Source organism: Pseudophryne corroboree, chromosome 6 (genome assembly GCF_028390025.1).
Source record: "Pseudophryne corroboree isolate aPseCor3 chromosome 6, aPseCor3.hap2, whole genome shotgun sequence".
NCBI lineage: Eukaryota > Metazoa > Chordata > Amphibia > Anura > Myobatrachidae > Pseudophryne > Pseudophryne corroboree.
This window is the reverse complement of record NC_086449.1, coordinates 577095230-577113090: the sequence shown is the minus strand read 5'-3', so window position 1 is coordinate 577113090 and position 17861 is coordinate 577095230. Positions and strand designations below refer to the sequence as shown.

General features: G+C 49.4%; 1 protein-coding gene across 7 annotated transcripts in view; it reads right to left on the bottom strand.

The window, feature by feature from the left end:
• The window catches only part of BRD8 (bromodomain containing 8), a 333693-nt gene that overhangs the window by 54103 nt on the left and 261729 nt on the right, over window positions 1-17861 (bottom strand). The window lies entirely within an intron of this gene.

Sequence of the window (17861 nt, the reverse complement as noted above, 5' to 3'; positions counted from 1 at the left end):
CCGCAATTAAATGGCAGACACATCGTTAGGCGGCGCCACACACATGCTGGGCAGCCTTGCCCTGTGCTGGGCGGCCACCAGCCTGTGAGGAGATGGAAGCAGATCTTGCTGCGGGAAGCTCTGCGTCCATCTCTGAATAACCCCCTATGTACAGACATATACATGTCCTATCTAAATAAAGTAGTTCTAGCAGATAGGATTGAACTTCAGATAGTGGAGGGGCTGCGGGTTGGGTCCATTTTCTAAGGAGGGCTTTATTTGCCACAGTTAGAACAATAGTTTAAAAAGAAAATAACTCAGAACCGGGATGACTCTGAAGGAGAGGAACCCATAAATTGAAATTGTAGGTTTAAAACGAGCGCTAAATTATGCGTGTAGAAAGTGAGTGTGGCACCTGTAAAAAAGAATAATGATTAATACTTAAAAACTTCTGTTTACAGCTCTTTTGAGAAATGGTTAGGTTGGTGGTATCCAGATATAGATGTAAAAGTCCGGAATCTAACTGTCCCTAACTTACCCACGGGGATTCCTCAGCCGTTGGTATCGCTGTGAGGGCTGTCCGTGGCCGGCTTTGTGAGTCGCGGCTCTCACCGCTGCGTCCAGCGGGAGAAGGATGTTGTAGAAAAAGCCGGAAATAGCGACGTCAGTTCGAGTCCGCAAAACGGCGTAGATGTTCTTGTCTGTGATACAACTTGTCCACCATATACATGTCCTATCTAGCCTAAATAAAGTAGTTCTAGCAGATAGGATTGAACTTCAGATAGTGGAGGGGCTGCGGGTTGGGTCCATTTTCTAAGGAGGGCTTTATTTGCCACAGTTAGAACAATAGTTTAAAAAGGGAATAACTCAGAACCGGGATGACTCTGAAGGAGAGGAACCCATAAATTTAAATTGCAAAAGAGTAGGGGAATCATATGGAATGGAAAACGTAGACTAGTAAGAGTATTGATAAACACCAGGATTTATTCCAGTAACAGTCCCAGAAACAGTGATAAAAGTTTGACCCAGGCTGTCTACATATCAAACATGTTCCTGACTTGCTAGACACAAAATGGCCTTGCTATACAGGCGATATATATGCCTGCTATTAAACTTAATATGGACTTCTTGTATTGTGAAACAAAATAAAAACATTTAGAGTATTGGAATAATATTTAAGTATAAATTCAGATGAGGAATGACCAGGGGTTGAGGCAGTCCATGCCCTGTATGTGGGTGACCATGGCCCAGGCATGTTGGTACCATATTAGTTCCGCTAATAGAAGCTTAATCTTATAAGGATTAGTTTTTGGAGTGGAGCAGAAGTTCTACTTTATCCGACGGAGGCAATGAGTGTTGGGGCCTGGTGAAGGTTAAAGCATAATGACAAAGTTGCAGATACATAAAGAAATTATCTTGTGGAATGGCATACTTTTATTGTAACTGCTGAAATGTCGATTTCTTTCAATCAAGAGGTAAATACGCTCACTGGGTATGGGTCCCCAGATGCCTGGGCATGCGGCATCAGTGTCAGCACCTTGTGTACATTTGTCACAGAGTGTCGGCGAATCCTGTTTGGTATCCATGGACTATTGCAGGGACTATAAATATGAGCCGGTCAGCAAGAATATTAGTGAGAATTTTGTAATGAAATCGGCCTAGAGGAGGCTGACAGCTCTGGATCTCTACCAGGCGTAGGCAGAACATTCAACAACACAGTACTGAAATATGAAGGAATTGAACCGTTGTCTATAATAGAATTATAGAAACGAGTTTTATGGCAAGAACTTACCCTTGTTAAAACTCTTTCTGCGAGGTACACTGGGCTCCACAAGTCTGGACAATGGGGTGTAGAGTAGGATCTTGATCCGAGGCACCAACAGGCTCAAAGCTTTGACTGTTCCCAGAATGCACAGCGCCGCCTCCTATATCACCCCGTCTCCCAGAACAGGAGCTCAGTTTAGTTAACAAGCCCAATGCAGTAGCAGGAAAAGAGACGACAACGGTTAGTAGCCACATACACCACACTCTCACGACAAGAGAAGTGTCAGCGGCTAATGCCATATCAACCCAAAGAAGCTAAGTGCGTCAGGGTGGGCGCCTTGTGGAGCCCAGTGTACCTCGCAGAAAGAGTTTTAACAAGGGTAAGTTCTTACCATAAAACTCGTTTTCTACTGCGGGGTACACTGGGCTCCACAAGTCTGGACAATGGGGATGTCCTAAAGCAGTTCCTTATGGGAGGGGACGCACTGTAGCGGGCACAAGAACCCGGCGTCCAAAGGAAGCATCCTGGGAAGCGGCAGTATCGAAGGCATAGAACCTTATGAACGTGTTCCCGGAGGACCACGTAGCCGCCTTGCACAATTGGTCAAGGGTCGCACGACGTTGGGCCGCCCAAGAAGGTACAACAGACCGAGTAGAATGGGCCATAATATGAACAGGAGCTGACTGGCCAGCCTTCACATAAGCATGCGCAATCACCATTCTAATCCACCTGGCCAGGGTCTGTTTGTGAGCAGGCCAGCCACGTTTGTGAAATCCAAACAAAACAAAGAGAGAATCAGACTTTTGAATAGAAGCAGTTCTCTTCACATAGATACAGAGAGCCCGTACCACATCCATAGACCGCTCTTTGGGAGACAAATCAGGAGAGACAAAAGCTGGAACCACAATCTCCTGATTAAGGTGGAACGAAGAAACCACCTTAGGTAAATATCCGGGACGAGTCCTAAGAACCGCCCGGTCACGGTGAAAAATCAGATATGGGGAACTACAAGACAAGGCACCCAAATCCGACACTCTACTAGCAGAGGCAATAGCCAGCAAGAACACCACCTTAAGGGAAAGTCACTTAAGGTCAGCTGAACCAAGAGGTTCAAATGGAGGCTCCTGCAACGCCTCCAAAACCACCGACAAGTCCCAAGGAGCCACAGGCGGGACATAGGGAGGTTGGATACGCAACACAACCTGAGTGAAAGTATGAACATCAGGTAAAGTTGCAATTTTTCTCTGAAACCACACCGACAAGGCAGAAATATGAACCTTGAGGGAGGCCAGACGCAGGCCTAAATCTAGGCCCTGCTGTTGAAAAGCCAAAAGTTTGGCTGTACTAAACTTGGAAGCGTCATAATGGTTAGATGCGCACCAAACAAAGTAGGAATGCCAGACCCGATGGTAAATCCGAGCAGAGGCCAGTTTCCGGGCCCGCAACATAGTTTTAATGACCTCTTCAGAAAAACCCTTAGCTCTTAAGACGGAAGCTTCAAGAGCCACGCCGTCAAAGACAGCCGGGCTAGGTCCTGGTAGACACAGGGGCCCTGAACGAGGAGGTCTGGGCGTTGTGGAAGTAGAAGTGGACGCTCTGACGATGGGCCTTGCAGGTCTGAGAACCAGTGCCGTCTGGGCCACGTCGGAGCTATGAGAAGCAGATTTCCTTTTTCTTGCTTGAACTTCCGAGTTACCCTGGGCAGGAGTGACACCGGAGGGAACACGTACGGCAGTCGAAACCTCCACGGCACTGCCAGCGCATCCACGAATGCTGCTTGAGGATCCCTTGTCCTTGCTCCGAAGACCGGAACCTTGTGATTGTGTCGAGACGCCATCAGATCCACATCTGGAAGACCCCACCTTTCCACGAGGAGTTGAAACACTTCTGGATGGAGGCCCCACTCGCCGGCATGCACGTCCTGACGACTGAGAAAGTCCGCTTCCCAATTCAGGACTCCCGGAATGAATATTGCCGATATTGCCGGTAGATGGCGTTCTGCCCAACGTAGAAACCGTGAGGCTTCCTTCATTGCCAAACGGCTTCGAGTGCCGCCTTGATGATTTATGTAAGCCACTGTGGTGGCGTTGTCCGACTGTACTTGAACAGGACGGTTCTGAATCAAATGCTGGGCTAGGTTCAACGCATTGAAGACCGCCCGCAATTCCAGAATGTTGATCGAGAGGAGAGATTCCTCCTTGGTCCACCGACCCTGCAAGGAGTGCTGCTCCAGCACCGCGCCCCAACCTCTTAGACTGGCATCTGTCGTCAACAGGACCCAGTTGGATATCCAGAAGGGACGGCCTCTGCACAATTGTTGGTCCTGGAGCCACCAGAGCAGCGACAGACGGACCTCCGGAGTCAAAGAGATCATTTGAGACCTGATCCGGTGAGGCCGGCCGTCCCACTTGGCTAGAATCAGCTTCTGGAGGGGGCGAGAATGGAATTGAGCATACTCCACCATGTCGAATGCTGATACCATGAGGCCCAGCACCTGCATTGCCGAATGTATCGACACTTGCGGACGAGAAAGGAAGCAACTAATCCTGTCCTGAAATTTCAGGACTTTCTCCTGAGACAAGAACAACCTCTGGTTGAGAGTGTCCAACAGCGCTCCCAGATGCACCATGTTCTGAGCAGGGACCAGGGAGGATTTCTTCCAGTTGATGAGCCACCCGTGGGCTTGTAGAAACCGGACCGTCATATCCAGATGACGCAGGAGAAGATCTGGGGAATTTGCCAGGATTAACAAGTCGTCCAGATACGGCAGTATCCTGACCCCTTGACGGCGGAGTACCACCGTCATCACCGCCATAACTTTGGTGAAGACTTGCGGAGCCGTTGTTAAACCAAAAGGTAACGCCCGAAACTGGTAATGGAGGTTGCCAATAGCGAACCTCAGGTATTGTTGATGTGACACTGCTGTAGGAATATGCAGGTAAGCATCTTGTGTGTCCAGGGAGACCATGTAGTCCCCAGGGTCCAAGGCCAGAACTATAGAGCGAAGGGTTTCCATACGGAACTTGGAAACCTTCACAAACTTGTTCAGTGCCTTGAGGTTGAGAATGGGCCGGGAGGACCCATTCGGTTTCGGGACTAGAAACAGCGGAGAATAGTACCTCAGGCCCCTCTGAACAAGAGGCACCTGTACTACGACTCCTGTATCCAGGAGGGTCTGTACCACCGAATGCAGAGTGTTTGCCTTTGTCTAGTCAACGGGACGTCTGTCTGGCAAAATCGATGAGGGGGTCGGTTTTTGAAGGCTATGGCGTAACCTCGAGTGACGACTTCCCGTACCCAGGCATCTGAAGTGGTCTTCAACCATTCCTGTGTATACCCTAGAAGCCGGCCCCCCACCCTGGGATCCCCCAGGGGGAGGCCCGCCCCGTCATGCAGCAGGCTTATCGGTCTTGGCTGCTGGCTGACGGGCAGCCCAGGCTCTTTTGGGCTTTGGCACCAGGTTTGGAAGTGCGGGCCTGCTTATGGTACGCCTGACCTTTTGCTTTACCTGAAGGACGAAAGGGGCGAAAGGACGTGCCTTTGGCCTTCGACACAGAAGGAGCTGTATTAGGCAGACAGGCAGTTTTGGCAGTAGCCAAGTCAGCCACTATCTTATTTAAGTCCTCCCCAAACAGAATATCCCCCTTGAAAAGGAGTACCTCCAGGGTTTTTCTAGAGTCCAGATCCACAGACCAGGATCTCAGCCACAATATCCTGAGAGCCAGGACTGACGTAGTAGAGGCCTTGGCTGCTAGGATACCGGCATCAGAAGCCGCCTCTTTAATATAGCGAGATGCTGTGACAATATATGACAAGCATTGTCTAGCATGGTCAGAGGAGATTTCAGCTTCTAACTCCAAGGCCCATGCTTCAATAGCCTCTGCCGCCCATGTAGTTGCAATAGTGGGCCTTTGTGCAGCACCCGTGAGGGTGTAAATCGCTTTTAGACAACCCTCGACACGTTTATCCGTAGGCTCTTTTAGAGACGTGACGGTAGTGACAGGTAGAGCTGAGGAAACCACCATCTTAGCCACATGTGAGTCTACTGGAGGAGGCGTTTCCCAATTCTTAGACAGCTCTGGCGCGAGGGGATAGCGAGCCAGCATCTTCTTTTGAGGCACAAACTTCGTACCCGGGCTTTGCCAGGGTTCCTGACGTATATCCACTAGGTGGTCAGAGTGAGGTAAAACTTGTTTAATCACCTTCTGACGCTTGAACCTATCTGGTTTCTTAGGAGGAACGGATAGCTCGGGATCATCCGTAATCTGCAGAATTAACGAATAGCCTCCAAAAGATCAGGAACATCCACATGTGAACTACCCTCCCCATCAGCCGTATCTGAGTCAGAATCTGTGGGGTCAGTGTATGTGCTGTCTTCATCAGAAGAGGTGTCAGTGACAGCAGTGGATTGTGAGGAGACGAACGCTCGCTTAGAGGACCTCTTGGACTTAGGCGAGCGATGGTCAGACTTTTTAGTAGTCAGGGACTGGTTCAACTTCTTTAATTGAGCAGATAAATCGTCCGCCCACGGCGGGTTAGCTGCAGGGACCACATACGGTTGTACCGGCATTGGGGGTCCCATAGGGGGTGTTAGTTTATGAACTAGCGTATGCAGAAGTGTGGAAAAAGCGGCCCACGGAGGGTCAGTATGTGCCTCCGTTGCCACAGTCCCACTGGGGGGCAAGGAGCCCCCAGAACCAGAGCCCACAGCTGCTATATTCTCCCCATATGTGCCTGTGGCTTCAGCAACACCAGCAGTGTGTTCCGCCCCAGAACCGTTACCCTCAGAAGCAGACATGATATAACTTGCAGTATGAGGTAACACAGTACAATTATTAGCAGCACTATATCCCTAAACCCAAACCCCTGCGCAGTGTAGTCAGCACCAGCAGAGATAAAGGAGAGATATGGTGACTAAATCACAGAGAAAAATACGTAATACAGTATATCTTTGTGAAAATCCTATATTAAATAACACCTGACGCACCAAGCCCCCTCAGGTTATAGAATATAGGGATAGCAAGTTGAGTGAAAGACACGAGATGGACACCACTCAGCTATCAATGCACACACAAATAGTCACAGTTTGTACAATGCAGAGGTTATTACAGACAATAATACTGCACTGGACTAGCTTACACAGCTATATAGTCAATAGATATAACACTACACAGTAAGAAACTATATCACAGGGTAATTGTACTATAAACCCCTGACTAAATGCACTCTTTCTTACTAACACTGGCTAAAAAGGCAGGTAGAATACTTAAGTGTCATGTAAAGGCACAGCGCTGACAACCAGGCGGCTTTACATAGGAGGATTTGCCCAAGCAGTCCCAGGAACAGTGAGCTGAGGAGTAATGGCGCCGCAGACACTGACAGGGAGTGAGGAAAAGACAGGGATTCAGCTCCAGGGCGGAAACACTTGCTGGAAATGGCGCCCTGGGGCTGGGGCTTCTAAGCCTTATCCCCCTTGCTGGCAAAACCACTGGGTACTGTGGGCGATATTAAAATCGGTTTTAAGAGAAAACCTGACCTGCGCCCATGCCCTGGTGATATAGTGGAATCGCCTGTATCCACAGTGTCCACCGCCAGCGCGCGCGGCCCGCCTCCCCCTGACCGCGCCGGATCGCGATAAAGACCGGGTCCCACGAGCGGGACCCATTTACCACCTCCCGAAGCGCGGCCACGCGATCCTCGAGAGCCCCAGACGTGTGTGTCTAACATGAAGAAAACCGGAGCCTCCGCTGTAGGTACCCGGCAACCTGGGCTCGGGAGTGTACAGCGCCGCTGGGGAGAGCTGGAGCTGCAGCAGTGAATGTCACAAGACATTTACCACCACTGCTGCCCTTGAAGTCTTCACTTTTTACCTCATAAAAAGCTTTTCTCAGGGCTGCTTGGAGCAGCCTCTCTGTTAAGTGCCTGCTTACTGCAGCACCAACTGACAAACTGAGCTCCTGTGCTGGGAGACGGGGTGATATAGGAGGCGGCGCTGTGCATTCTGGGAACAGTCAAAGCTTTGAGCCTGTTGGTGCCTCGGATCAAGATCCTACTCTACACCCCATTGTCCAGACTTGTGGAGCCCAGTGTACCCCGCAGCAGAAATAGAGTTAAAATGTGTGCAATTTTTTCTTTAAAGGTCTTATAAAATTCACCACTGAGACCATCGGGGCCAGGTGCCTTGGCAGGTTTCAGAGAACGTATAACTTGACAAACTTCCTCCAGAAATTAGTGCTAATTGGGCATCTATTTGTAGAAGAGTAATTTAAGGTAAACTGACAGAGTCCCAGAATTCTGCTTTACTATGTACCAGTATGGGGTCTTGAGCATATAGGGCAGTATAAAAGACAGTAAAGATTTGAAGAATATATGGGCTATCCGTCTTCAAAGTCCCTGCTGCATCTCTTAGTGCTGCATTAACAGCTGGTGGGCGCTGGCCCGGAAAATGGTGTGAAAGCAACCCGCCAGATTTATTTCCATAACAGTAAAACCGGTATCGGGTAGAAGTAGTGCGTTTAGCTGCCTCTCGAGAAACTATCGCATTGAACTGGGATTTATATCTATGATATTTTGATTTTGTTTGCCTGAGTAGGGCACTGGGCATAAGCCCGGAAAGCTGTGAACAAAGATTCCGGTATAAGCGGGAATTAGAAGCATTGTGTACACTAACGTATGATATGATGTGCCCCTTTAGGACAGTTTTTGTGGCCTGCCAGAATAAAATTGGGTCAGATTGATGTTTGGTATTATTATGCAGGTAATGTTGCCATGCGGAAAGTAAGGAAGAGAGGAAATATGTGAGGAGAACAAATGAGCCAAACTTCAGCATGCTGATAGAACTACTGGTTCTACATCTACTTTAGAAAAAGATGGTACTGAGGAGGATAAAACAAAGAATTAGCCTAACCAGGATAACGACCCATGGGCTGCTGACACACAAGTGTATGTGCGGGTGGTGATGTTCCTCGATCTCCATACATCAGTGAGATGCAACTGGTCGCAAACAAATTTGATGCCGAGTTGCAAGAAAATAGAAAGGCTGGAGGTGGGTTCACTACGATCCAGAGCCGTTGAACCGAAAACATTAAAATCTCCTACGATTATAATATTAAAGTCTAAAAAGATATATAACTTTCCGACCACAGTGGTTAAGAAAAAAAAGATCTGCAATAAGTCATTGGGGTATAAAAATAGCAGAGCGTGCAACTCTGGGTATTAAGGGTAATAATAAGATTTTACTCACCGGTAAATCTATTTCTCGTAGTCCGTAGTGGATGCTGGGAACTCCGTAAGGACCATGGGGAATAGCGGCTCCGCAGGAGACTGGGCACAACTAAAGAAAGCTTTAGGACTACCTGGTGTGCACTGGCTCCTCCCTCTATGACCCTCCTCCAGACCTCAGTTAGGATACTGTGCCCGGAAGAGCTGACACAATAAGGAAAAGATTTGGAATCCCGGGTAAGACTCATACCAGCCACACCAATCACACCGTATAACTCGTGATACTATACCCAGTTAACAGTATGAAATATAACTGAGCCTCTCAACAGATGGCTCAACAATAACCCTTTAGTTAACCAATAACTATATACAAGTATTGCAGACAATCCGCACTTGGGACGGGCGCCCAGCATCCACTACGGACTACGAGAAATAGATTTACCGGTGAGTAAATTCTTATTTTCTCTAACGTCCTAAGTGGATGCTGGGAACTCCGTAAGGACCATGGGGATTATACCAAAGCTCCCAAACGGGCGGGAGAGTGCGTATGACTCTGCAGCACCGAATGAGCGAACTCTAGGTCCTCCTCAGCCAGGGTATCAAACTTGTAGAATTTAGCAAATGTGTTTGACCCCGACCAAGTAGCTGCTCGGCAAAGTTGTAAAGCCGAGACCCCTCGGGCAGCCGCCCAAGAAGAGCCCACCTTCCTCGTGGAACGGGCTTTTACAGATTTAGGATGCGGCAGTCCAGCCGCAGAATGTGCAAGTTGAATCGTGCTACAGATCCAGCGAGCAATAGTCTGCTTTGAAGCAGGCGCACCCAACTTGTTGGGTGCATGCAGGATAAATAGCGAGTCAGTCTTTCTGACTCCAGCTGTCCTGGAAACATAGATTTTTAGGGCCCGGACTACGTCCAGCAACTTGGAATCCTCCAAGTCACGAGTAGCCGCAGGCACCACAATAGGCTGGTTCAAATGAAAAGCTGAAACCACCTTTTGGGAGAAATTGGGGACGAGTCCTCAATTCCGCCCTATCCATATGGAAAATCAGATAAGGGCTTTTACATGATAAAGCCGCCAATTCTGACACACGCCTGGCCGAAGCCAAGGCCAACAGCATGACCACTTTCCACGTGAGATATTTTAAATCCACGGTTTTAAGTGGTTCAAACCAATGTGACTTTAGGAAATTCAACACCACGTTGAGATCCCAAGGTGCCACTGGGGGCACAAAAGGGGGCTGAATATGCAGCACTCCCTTAACAAATGTCTGAACTTCAGGTAGTGAAGCCAGTTCTTTCTGGAAGAAAATCGATAGAGCCGAAATCTGGACCTTAATGGAACCCAATTTTAGGCCCATAGTCACCCCTGACTGTAGGAAGTGCAGAAAACGGCCCAGCTGAAATTCCTCCGATGGGGCCTTCCTGGCCTCACACCACGCAACATATTTTCCCCATATGCGGTGATAATGGTTTGCGGTCACTTCTTTCCTAGCTTTAATCAGCGTAGGGATGACTTCCTCCGGAATGCCCTTTTCCTTCAGGATCCGGCGTTCAACCGCCATGCCGTCAAACGCAGCCGCGGTAAGTCTTGGAACAGACAGGGCCCCTGCTGCAGCAGGTCCTGTCTGAGCGGCAGAGGCCATGGGTCCTCTGAGATCATTTCTTGAAGTTCTGGGTACCAAGCTCTTCTTGGCCAATCCGGAACAATGAGTATAGTTCTTACTCCTCTTCGTCTTATTATCCTCAGTACCTTGGGTATGAGAGGAAGAGGAGGGAACACATAAACCGACTGGTACACCCACGGTGTCACTAGAGCGTCCACAGCTATTGCCTGAGGGTCTCTCGACCTGGCGCAATATCTTTCTAGCTTTTTGTTGAGGCGGGACGCCATCATGTCCACCTGTGGCCGTTCCCAGCGATTTACAATCAGCTGAAAGACTTCTGGATGAAGTCCCCACTCTCCCGGGTGGAGGTCGTGCCTGCTGAGGAAGTCTGCTTCCCAGTTGTCCACTCCCGGAATGAACACTGCTGACAGTGCTAACACGTGATTTTCCGCCCATCGGAGAATCCTTGTGGCTTCTGCCATCGCCGTCCTGCTTCTCGTGCCGCCCTGTCGGTTTACATGGGCGACCGCCGTGATGTTGTCTGACTGGATCAGTACCGGCTGGTCTTGAAGCAGGGGTCTTGCCTGACTTAAGGCATTGTAGATGGCCCTTAGTTCCAGAATATTTATGTGTAGGCTTGACCATAGCCCTTGGAAGTTTCTTCCCTGTGTGACTGCCCCCCAGCCTCGAAGGCTGGCATCTGTGGTCACCAGGACCCAGTCCTGTATGCCGAATCTGCGGCCCTCTAGAAGATGAGCACTCTGCAGCCACCACAGCAGAGACACCCTGGTCCTTGGAGACAGGGTTATCAGCCGATGCATCTGAAGATGGGATCCGGACCACTTGTCCAACAGATCCCACTGAAAGATTCTTGCATGGAACCTGCCGAATGGAATTGCTTCGTAGGAAGCTACCATTTTTCCCAGGACTCGCGTGCAGTGATGCACCGAGACCTGTTTTGGTTTCAGGAGATCTCTGACTAGAGATGACAACTCCTTGGCTTTCTCCTCCGGGAGAAACACCCTTTTCTGGTCTGTGTCTAGAACCATCCCCAGAAACAGTAGACCTGTCGTAGGAACCAGCTGTGACTTTGGAATATTCAGAATCCAACCGTGCTGTTGTAGCACCTCCCGAGATAGTGCTACCCCGACCAACAACTGCTCCCTGGACCTCGCCTTTATAAGGAGATCGTCCAAGTATGGGAAAATTAAAACTCCCTTTTTTCGAAGGAGTATCATCATTTCGGCCATTACCTTGGTAAATACCCTCGGTGCCGTGGACAGACCAAACGGCAACGTCTGGAATTGGTAATGACAGTCCTGTACCACAAATCTGAGGTACTCCTGGTGAGGAAGGTAAATGGGGACATGTAGGTAAGCATCCTTGATGTCCAGTGATACCATGTAATCCCCTTCCTCCAGGCTTGAAATAACCGCCCTGAGCGATTCTATCTTGAACTTGAACCTTTTTATATAGGTGTTCAAGGATTTCAAATTTAAAATGGGTCTCACCGAACCGGCCGGTTTCGGTACCACAAACATTGTGGAATAGTAACCCCTTCCTTGTTGAAGGAGGGGTACCTTGACTATCACCTGCTGCGAATACAGCTTGTGAATTGCCTCCAGCACTGCCTCCCTGTCCGGGGGAGCTGTTGGCAAGGCAGATTTGAGGAAACGGCGAGGGGGAGACGTCTCGAATTCCAGCTTGTACCCCTGAGATACTACTTGTAGAATCCAGGGATCCACCCGTGAGCGAGCCCACTGGTCGCTGACGCTGAAGTTCTTGAGACGGGCCCCCACCGTACCTGGCTCCGCCTGTGGAGCCCCAGCGTCATGCGGTGGACTTAGAGGAAGCGGGGGAGGGCTTTTGTTCCTGGGAACTGGCTGTATGCTGCAGCTTTTTTCCTCTACCTCTGGGCAGAAAGGACGCGCCTTTAACCCGCTTGCCTTTCTGGGGCCGAAAGGACTGTACCTGATAATACAGTGCTTTCTTTGGCTGTGAGGGAACATGGGGTAAAAATGCTGACTTCCCAGCTGTCGCTGTGGAAACGAGGTCCGAGAGACCATCCCCAAACAACTCCTCACCCTTGTAAGGCAAAACTTCCATGTGCCTTTTAGAATCTGCATCCCCTGTCCACTGCCGAGTCCATAAACCCCTCCTGGCAGAAATGGACATTGCACTTATTTTAGATGCCAGCCGGCAAAAATCCCTCTGTGCATCTCTCATGTATAAGACTGCGTCTTTAATATGCTCTATGGTTAGCAATAAAGTGTCCCTGTCTAAGGTATCAATATTTTCTGACAGGGAATCTGACCACGCAGCTGCAGCACTGCACATCCATGCTGAAGCAATAGCTGGTCTCAGTATAATACCTGAGTGTGTATAAACAGACTTCAGGATAGCCTCCTGCTTCCTATCAGCAGGCTCCTTTAGGGCGGCCGTGTCCGGAGACGGTAGTGCCACCTTCTTTGACAGGCGTGTGAGCGCTTTATCTACCCTAGGGGATGTCTCCCAACGTGACCTATCCTCTGGCGGGAAAGGGTACGCCATTAGTAACTTTTTAGAAATTACTAGTTTCTTATCGGGGGAAGCCCACGCTTCTTCACACACTTCATTTAATTCATCAGAAGGGGGAAAAACCACTGGTAGTTTTTTCTCCCCAAACATAATACATTTTTTTGTGGTACCTGGGGTAATATCAGAAATGTGCAACACATTTTTCATTGCCGTAATCATGTAACGTGTGGCTCTATTGGAATATACACTAGTCTCATCATCGTCGACACTGGAGTCAGTATCTGTGTCGACATCTGTGTCTGCCATCTGAGGTAGCGGGCGTTTTAGAGCCCCTGATGGCTTTTGAGACGTCTGGGCAGGCACGGGCTGAGAAGCCGGCTGTCCCACATCTGATATGTCATCAAACCTTTTATGTAAGGAGTTGACACTGTCGCGTAATTCCTTCCACATATCCATCCACTCAGGTGTCGACCCCGCAGGGGGTGACATCACATTTATCGGCACCTGCTCCGCCTCCACATAAGCCTCCTCATCAAACATGTCGACACAGCCGTACCGACACACCGCACACACACAGGGAATGCTCTGACTGAGGACAGGACCCCACAAAGCCCTTTGGGGAGACAGAGAGAGAGTATGCCAGCACACACCAGAGCGCTATATAAAACAGGGATACACACTACACAGTGATTTTACCCCTTATAGCTGCTTATATATCACAGATTGCGCCTAAATTTAGTGCCCCCCCTCTCTTTTTTACCCTATGTAGTCTGGAACTGCAGGGGAGAACCTGGGGAGCGATCCTTCCAGCGGAGCGGTGAGGGAAAATGGCGCCAGTGTGCTGAGGGAAATAGCCCCGCCCCTTTTCCGGCGGGCTTCTCCCGCTTTTTTTATACAGTTATGGCAGGGGATTTTACACATATATAGTCTTAAAGGCTATATTATGTGTTAATTTGCCAAGTAAGGTACTTATATTGCAGCCCAGGGCGCCCCCCCCCCCCCCAGCACCCTGCACCCATCAGTGACCGGAGTATGTGGTGTGCCTGGGGAGCAATGGCGCACAGCTGCAGTGCTGTGCGCTACCTTAATGAAGACCAAAGTCTTCTGCCGCCGATTTCCAGGAACGTCTTCTTGCTTCTGGCTCTGCTAGGGGGACGGCGGCGCGGCTCCGGGACCGGACGACCGAGGCTGGGCCTGTGTTCGATCCCTCTGGAGCTAATGGTGTCCAGTAGCCTAGAAGCCCAAGCTAGCAGCAAGCAGGTAGGTTCGCTTCTCTCCCCTAGGTCCCTCGTAGCAGTGAGTCTGTTGCCAGCAGATCTCACTGAAAATAAAAAACCTAAATATTACTTTCTTTCTAAGAGCTCAGGAGAGCCCCGGAGAGCCCCTAGTGTGCATCCAGCTCGGCCGGACACAAAATTCTAACTGAGGTCTGGAGGAGGGTCATAGAGGGAGGAGCCAGTGCACACCAGGTAGTCCTAAAGCTTTCTTTAGTTGTGCCCAGTCTCCTGCGGAGCCGCTATTCCCCATGGTCCTTACGGAGTTCCCAGCATCCATTTAGGACGTTAGAGAAATATATAATAATACACCTCCCATTAGAGTCGCTCAGTTTAGATTGGATGGAGTGTGACACCGAATTCCTAGCCAAAATTACAACACCTCTGGATTTGGAATTGTAGGAGGAATAAGCAATAACTTGTTCAGCCTCTGTAAGGTGTGTCATCTGTAACATAGCTATGTCTACGTTCAATTTGTTTAAATATGTGAGAATGTTTGTGCATTTAGCTGAGGAGTAATTCCCCCACATTATATGTGCAAAACGTTAAGGGGGCCATGGAGAATTTGGGGATAAGATCACATGCATGTCTCTACGACAAACCCAATGACCGAGAGTGAGAAACAGCTGTATAACATAAGATAATGCAATGAGTAGAGGTTGTGTGAATGGCACAAGAATAGAAGAATACCATGGAGGGCCACAAGAGGCCATTAAGGACATAACAAACCCAGCCAGACAGGAGAGGGAAGGAAAGGGACAAGGCACATTGTATTCAGACATAACATCAAACACTATAATTTGAAAAGAAAAAACAAGAAAATAAGAAACTGCGCAAAGGGAGTGTAGGAATAATACCCCTAAGCAATGTTTTTCCATAGCGAGCATGAGGTAGACCCCAACACTGAAGGGGAGGGCTTCAGATAGCAAAAGACGTAAGGAGTGACCCCCAGTGCTCCAAGGTCTTGTGACCCCCAGAACAATATCACATTATGAAAAAGATAAATGTGACAAAATGAAAACTTAAGGAAAAAGGTAATGTAGCACAGCATATCAGCAGGTGTGTAGCGAGGGTAGCGCAAGTGGAGCTCATGCTCCAGGTGCCTGTCTCTGGCAAGGGCGCATCGTCCGCAGTCCTGCTAGTAGCAGCTCGGTGCCTTCTCTGCGGGAGGGGAGGGATGGATGCTCCTCCCCGGCGACCCCAGCACAATAACGGGTTTTTTTGTGTGTTTTTTTTGGCACAGTGCGCGACGTCCGTGCGCATTGACTGACGATCAGGAGGAGCCACTGCTGCAGCGATGAGGATCTCAGCAGTGATCCGAGACGAAGGCAGGACAGGTAACTGGAGAGACACAGGGGGGGGGGGGGGGGGGACTGAGACACAGGAGGGCAACCGTGCAGAGACACTGGGGGGGGGGGATGCAGTCATGCTGAGACACAGGGGGAGGCAGTCATGCTGAGACACAGGAGGGCAGCCATGCAGAGACATGGGGGGGCAGCCATGCTTAGACACAGGGGGGGGCAGCCATGCTGAGACATAGGGGGGGGGGGCATCCATGCAGAGACACAGGGTTGCAGCCATGCGGAGACAAGACATGGGGGGGGAGCCATGGAAAGACACAGGGGGAAGGCAGCCATGGGAATAGAGAGACAGTCTTGGGGAACTAAAGGGAAGGAAGGCAGCCATGGGGAGACACCGGGGGGAGGCAGCCATGGGGAGACACAGGGGGAGGCAGTCATGGGGAGATACCCCTTTAATTTAACCCTATGTGCACACTTGGGGGGGGGGAGGGCACCATAGCATGCACATGCTCCGGGCTCCGTGGCTACACCTCTGCATGTCAGACACCTACATGACCAAATTATGTAGCAGAATAATAAGCAGTACAATACATTATAGGGGTAATTCCAAGTTGATCGCAGCAGGTAATTTTTTTAGCAGTTGGGCAAAACCATGTGCACTGCAGGGGAGGCAGATAGAACATGTGCAGAGAGAGTGAGATTTGGGTGGGGTGTGTTCAAACTGGAATCTAGATTGCAGTGTAAAAATAAAGCAACCAGTATTTACCCTGCACAGAAACAAAATAACCCACCCAAATCTAACTCTCTCTGCAAATGTTATATCTGTCCCCCCTGCAGTGCACATGGTTTTGCCCAATTGCTAACAAACTTGGTGCTGCGATCAACTCAGAATTACCCCCTATGTGCGAATCAAATAATCTCTGTAGAGAGGAACAGGATATATCTGAAGAGAAGGATGGTGGAGAACCATGGAAAAGATGAGAACTGGCAAACTTTGCATCAGTCCATAGATGAGCTGCTATTGTATGCAATCAGTGTAGGAGGCCATGACCCACTGCCAGTCCTGATTCGACATGACCAATGCCGTTTCTAAAGCCATTGATTCTTCAACATCTTCTTGCAGATAGCGCTTGGCATCAGTAATGGAAAGGAAGTCTTTAAAGCCATTGTCTGAGAAAATCTGCAGTCGTGCTGTTACTTTTCACCAGTGTGGTGCAAATTGGGGCAAACTCCCTCTGAGCTCTAGCCGAGAAGTCCTGAAATAGGTACAGGCAGTGGGATTCCCTCTGTGATTGGCGATTGCTAGTAAAATATATTCCGGCAGCCAGACACTCTGTTTTTCTGACATGCGGACCCCTGGTCTTGCGGCGGGTACAGTATGAAATACCGATGGCCGAGATGCCGGCCGTCAGTAAACTGACAGCGGCATCCCAGTCACCAGTATGCCAGCAGCGGGGCGAGTACTAGTAAGCCCCTTGTGGGCACTGCGGACACGGTAGCTCGCTGCTCTCGCCACAGGTTATATTCTCCCTCTATAGATGTCGTGGACACCCATAGAGGGAGAATCACCTACCTCACCAGTATTCCGGCGCCAGCATTGTACCGCTGTATGGGATTCCAGTGTTGGCACTGTGATCACCAGGTTCCCATGTGGCGGTATCTTTACCGCTTCCCCTTGCGGCGGTTCTTGGCATTAGACTCAACCATGCCAGTGCAAATCCTAGTCTGACACTATACAATTCACCCATAAATGTATGCTTATGAGAGACTTTTGCACAAAGGATCTGCTTCAGCACTTAAATTTAATCAATTAAAAAACAAGCATTGTCTCAGCAGCAAGTTATGTAATATTTACAAAGTAAGGCTCATTGGCTGGGTGCCTTGCAGCCTGCTGCTAGGGCGAATGAACAAGCCAGCCCCCCTATGATGTCACTGCTAGCAGCAATGGGTGGATATGACTGGGATCCTAAGAAATGTCAAAGACTGGTGGGGTCAGTTAGACTCCATGCCAGTGCAAATCCTGGTCACACAGCTTCCAATCCACCAAAAAGCGTGATAAAATCAATTACCCCTTGTGCAAAGTTAGCTTGCCACATGAGCGTTTGAGATATTTTCTTGACTTTCAGGGGGCAAATTCAATTAGCTTTGAAGTTCGAATTATCCGCAATGCAGTGCCCAGGGCTATTCAATTATAGCCTGA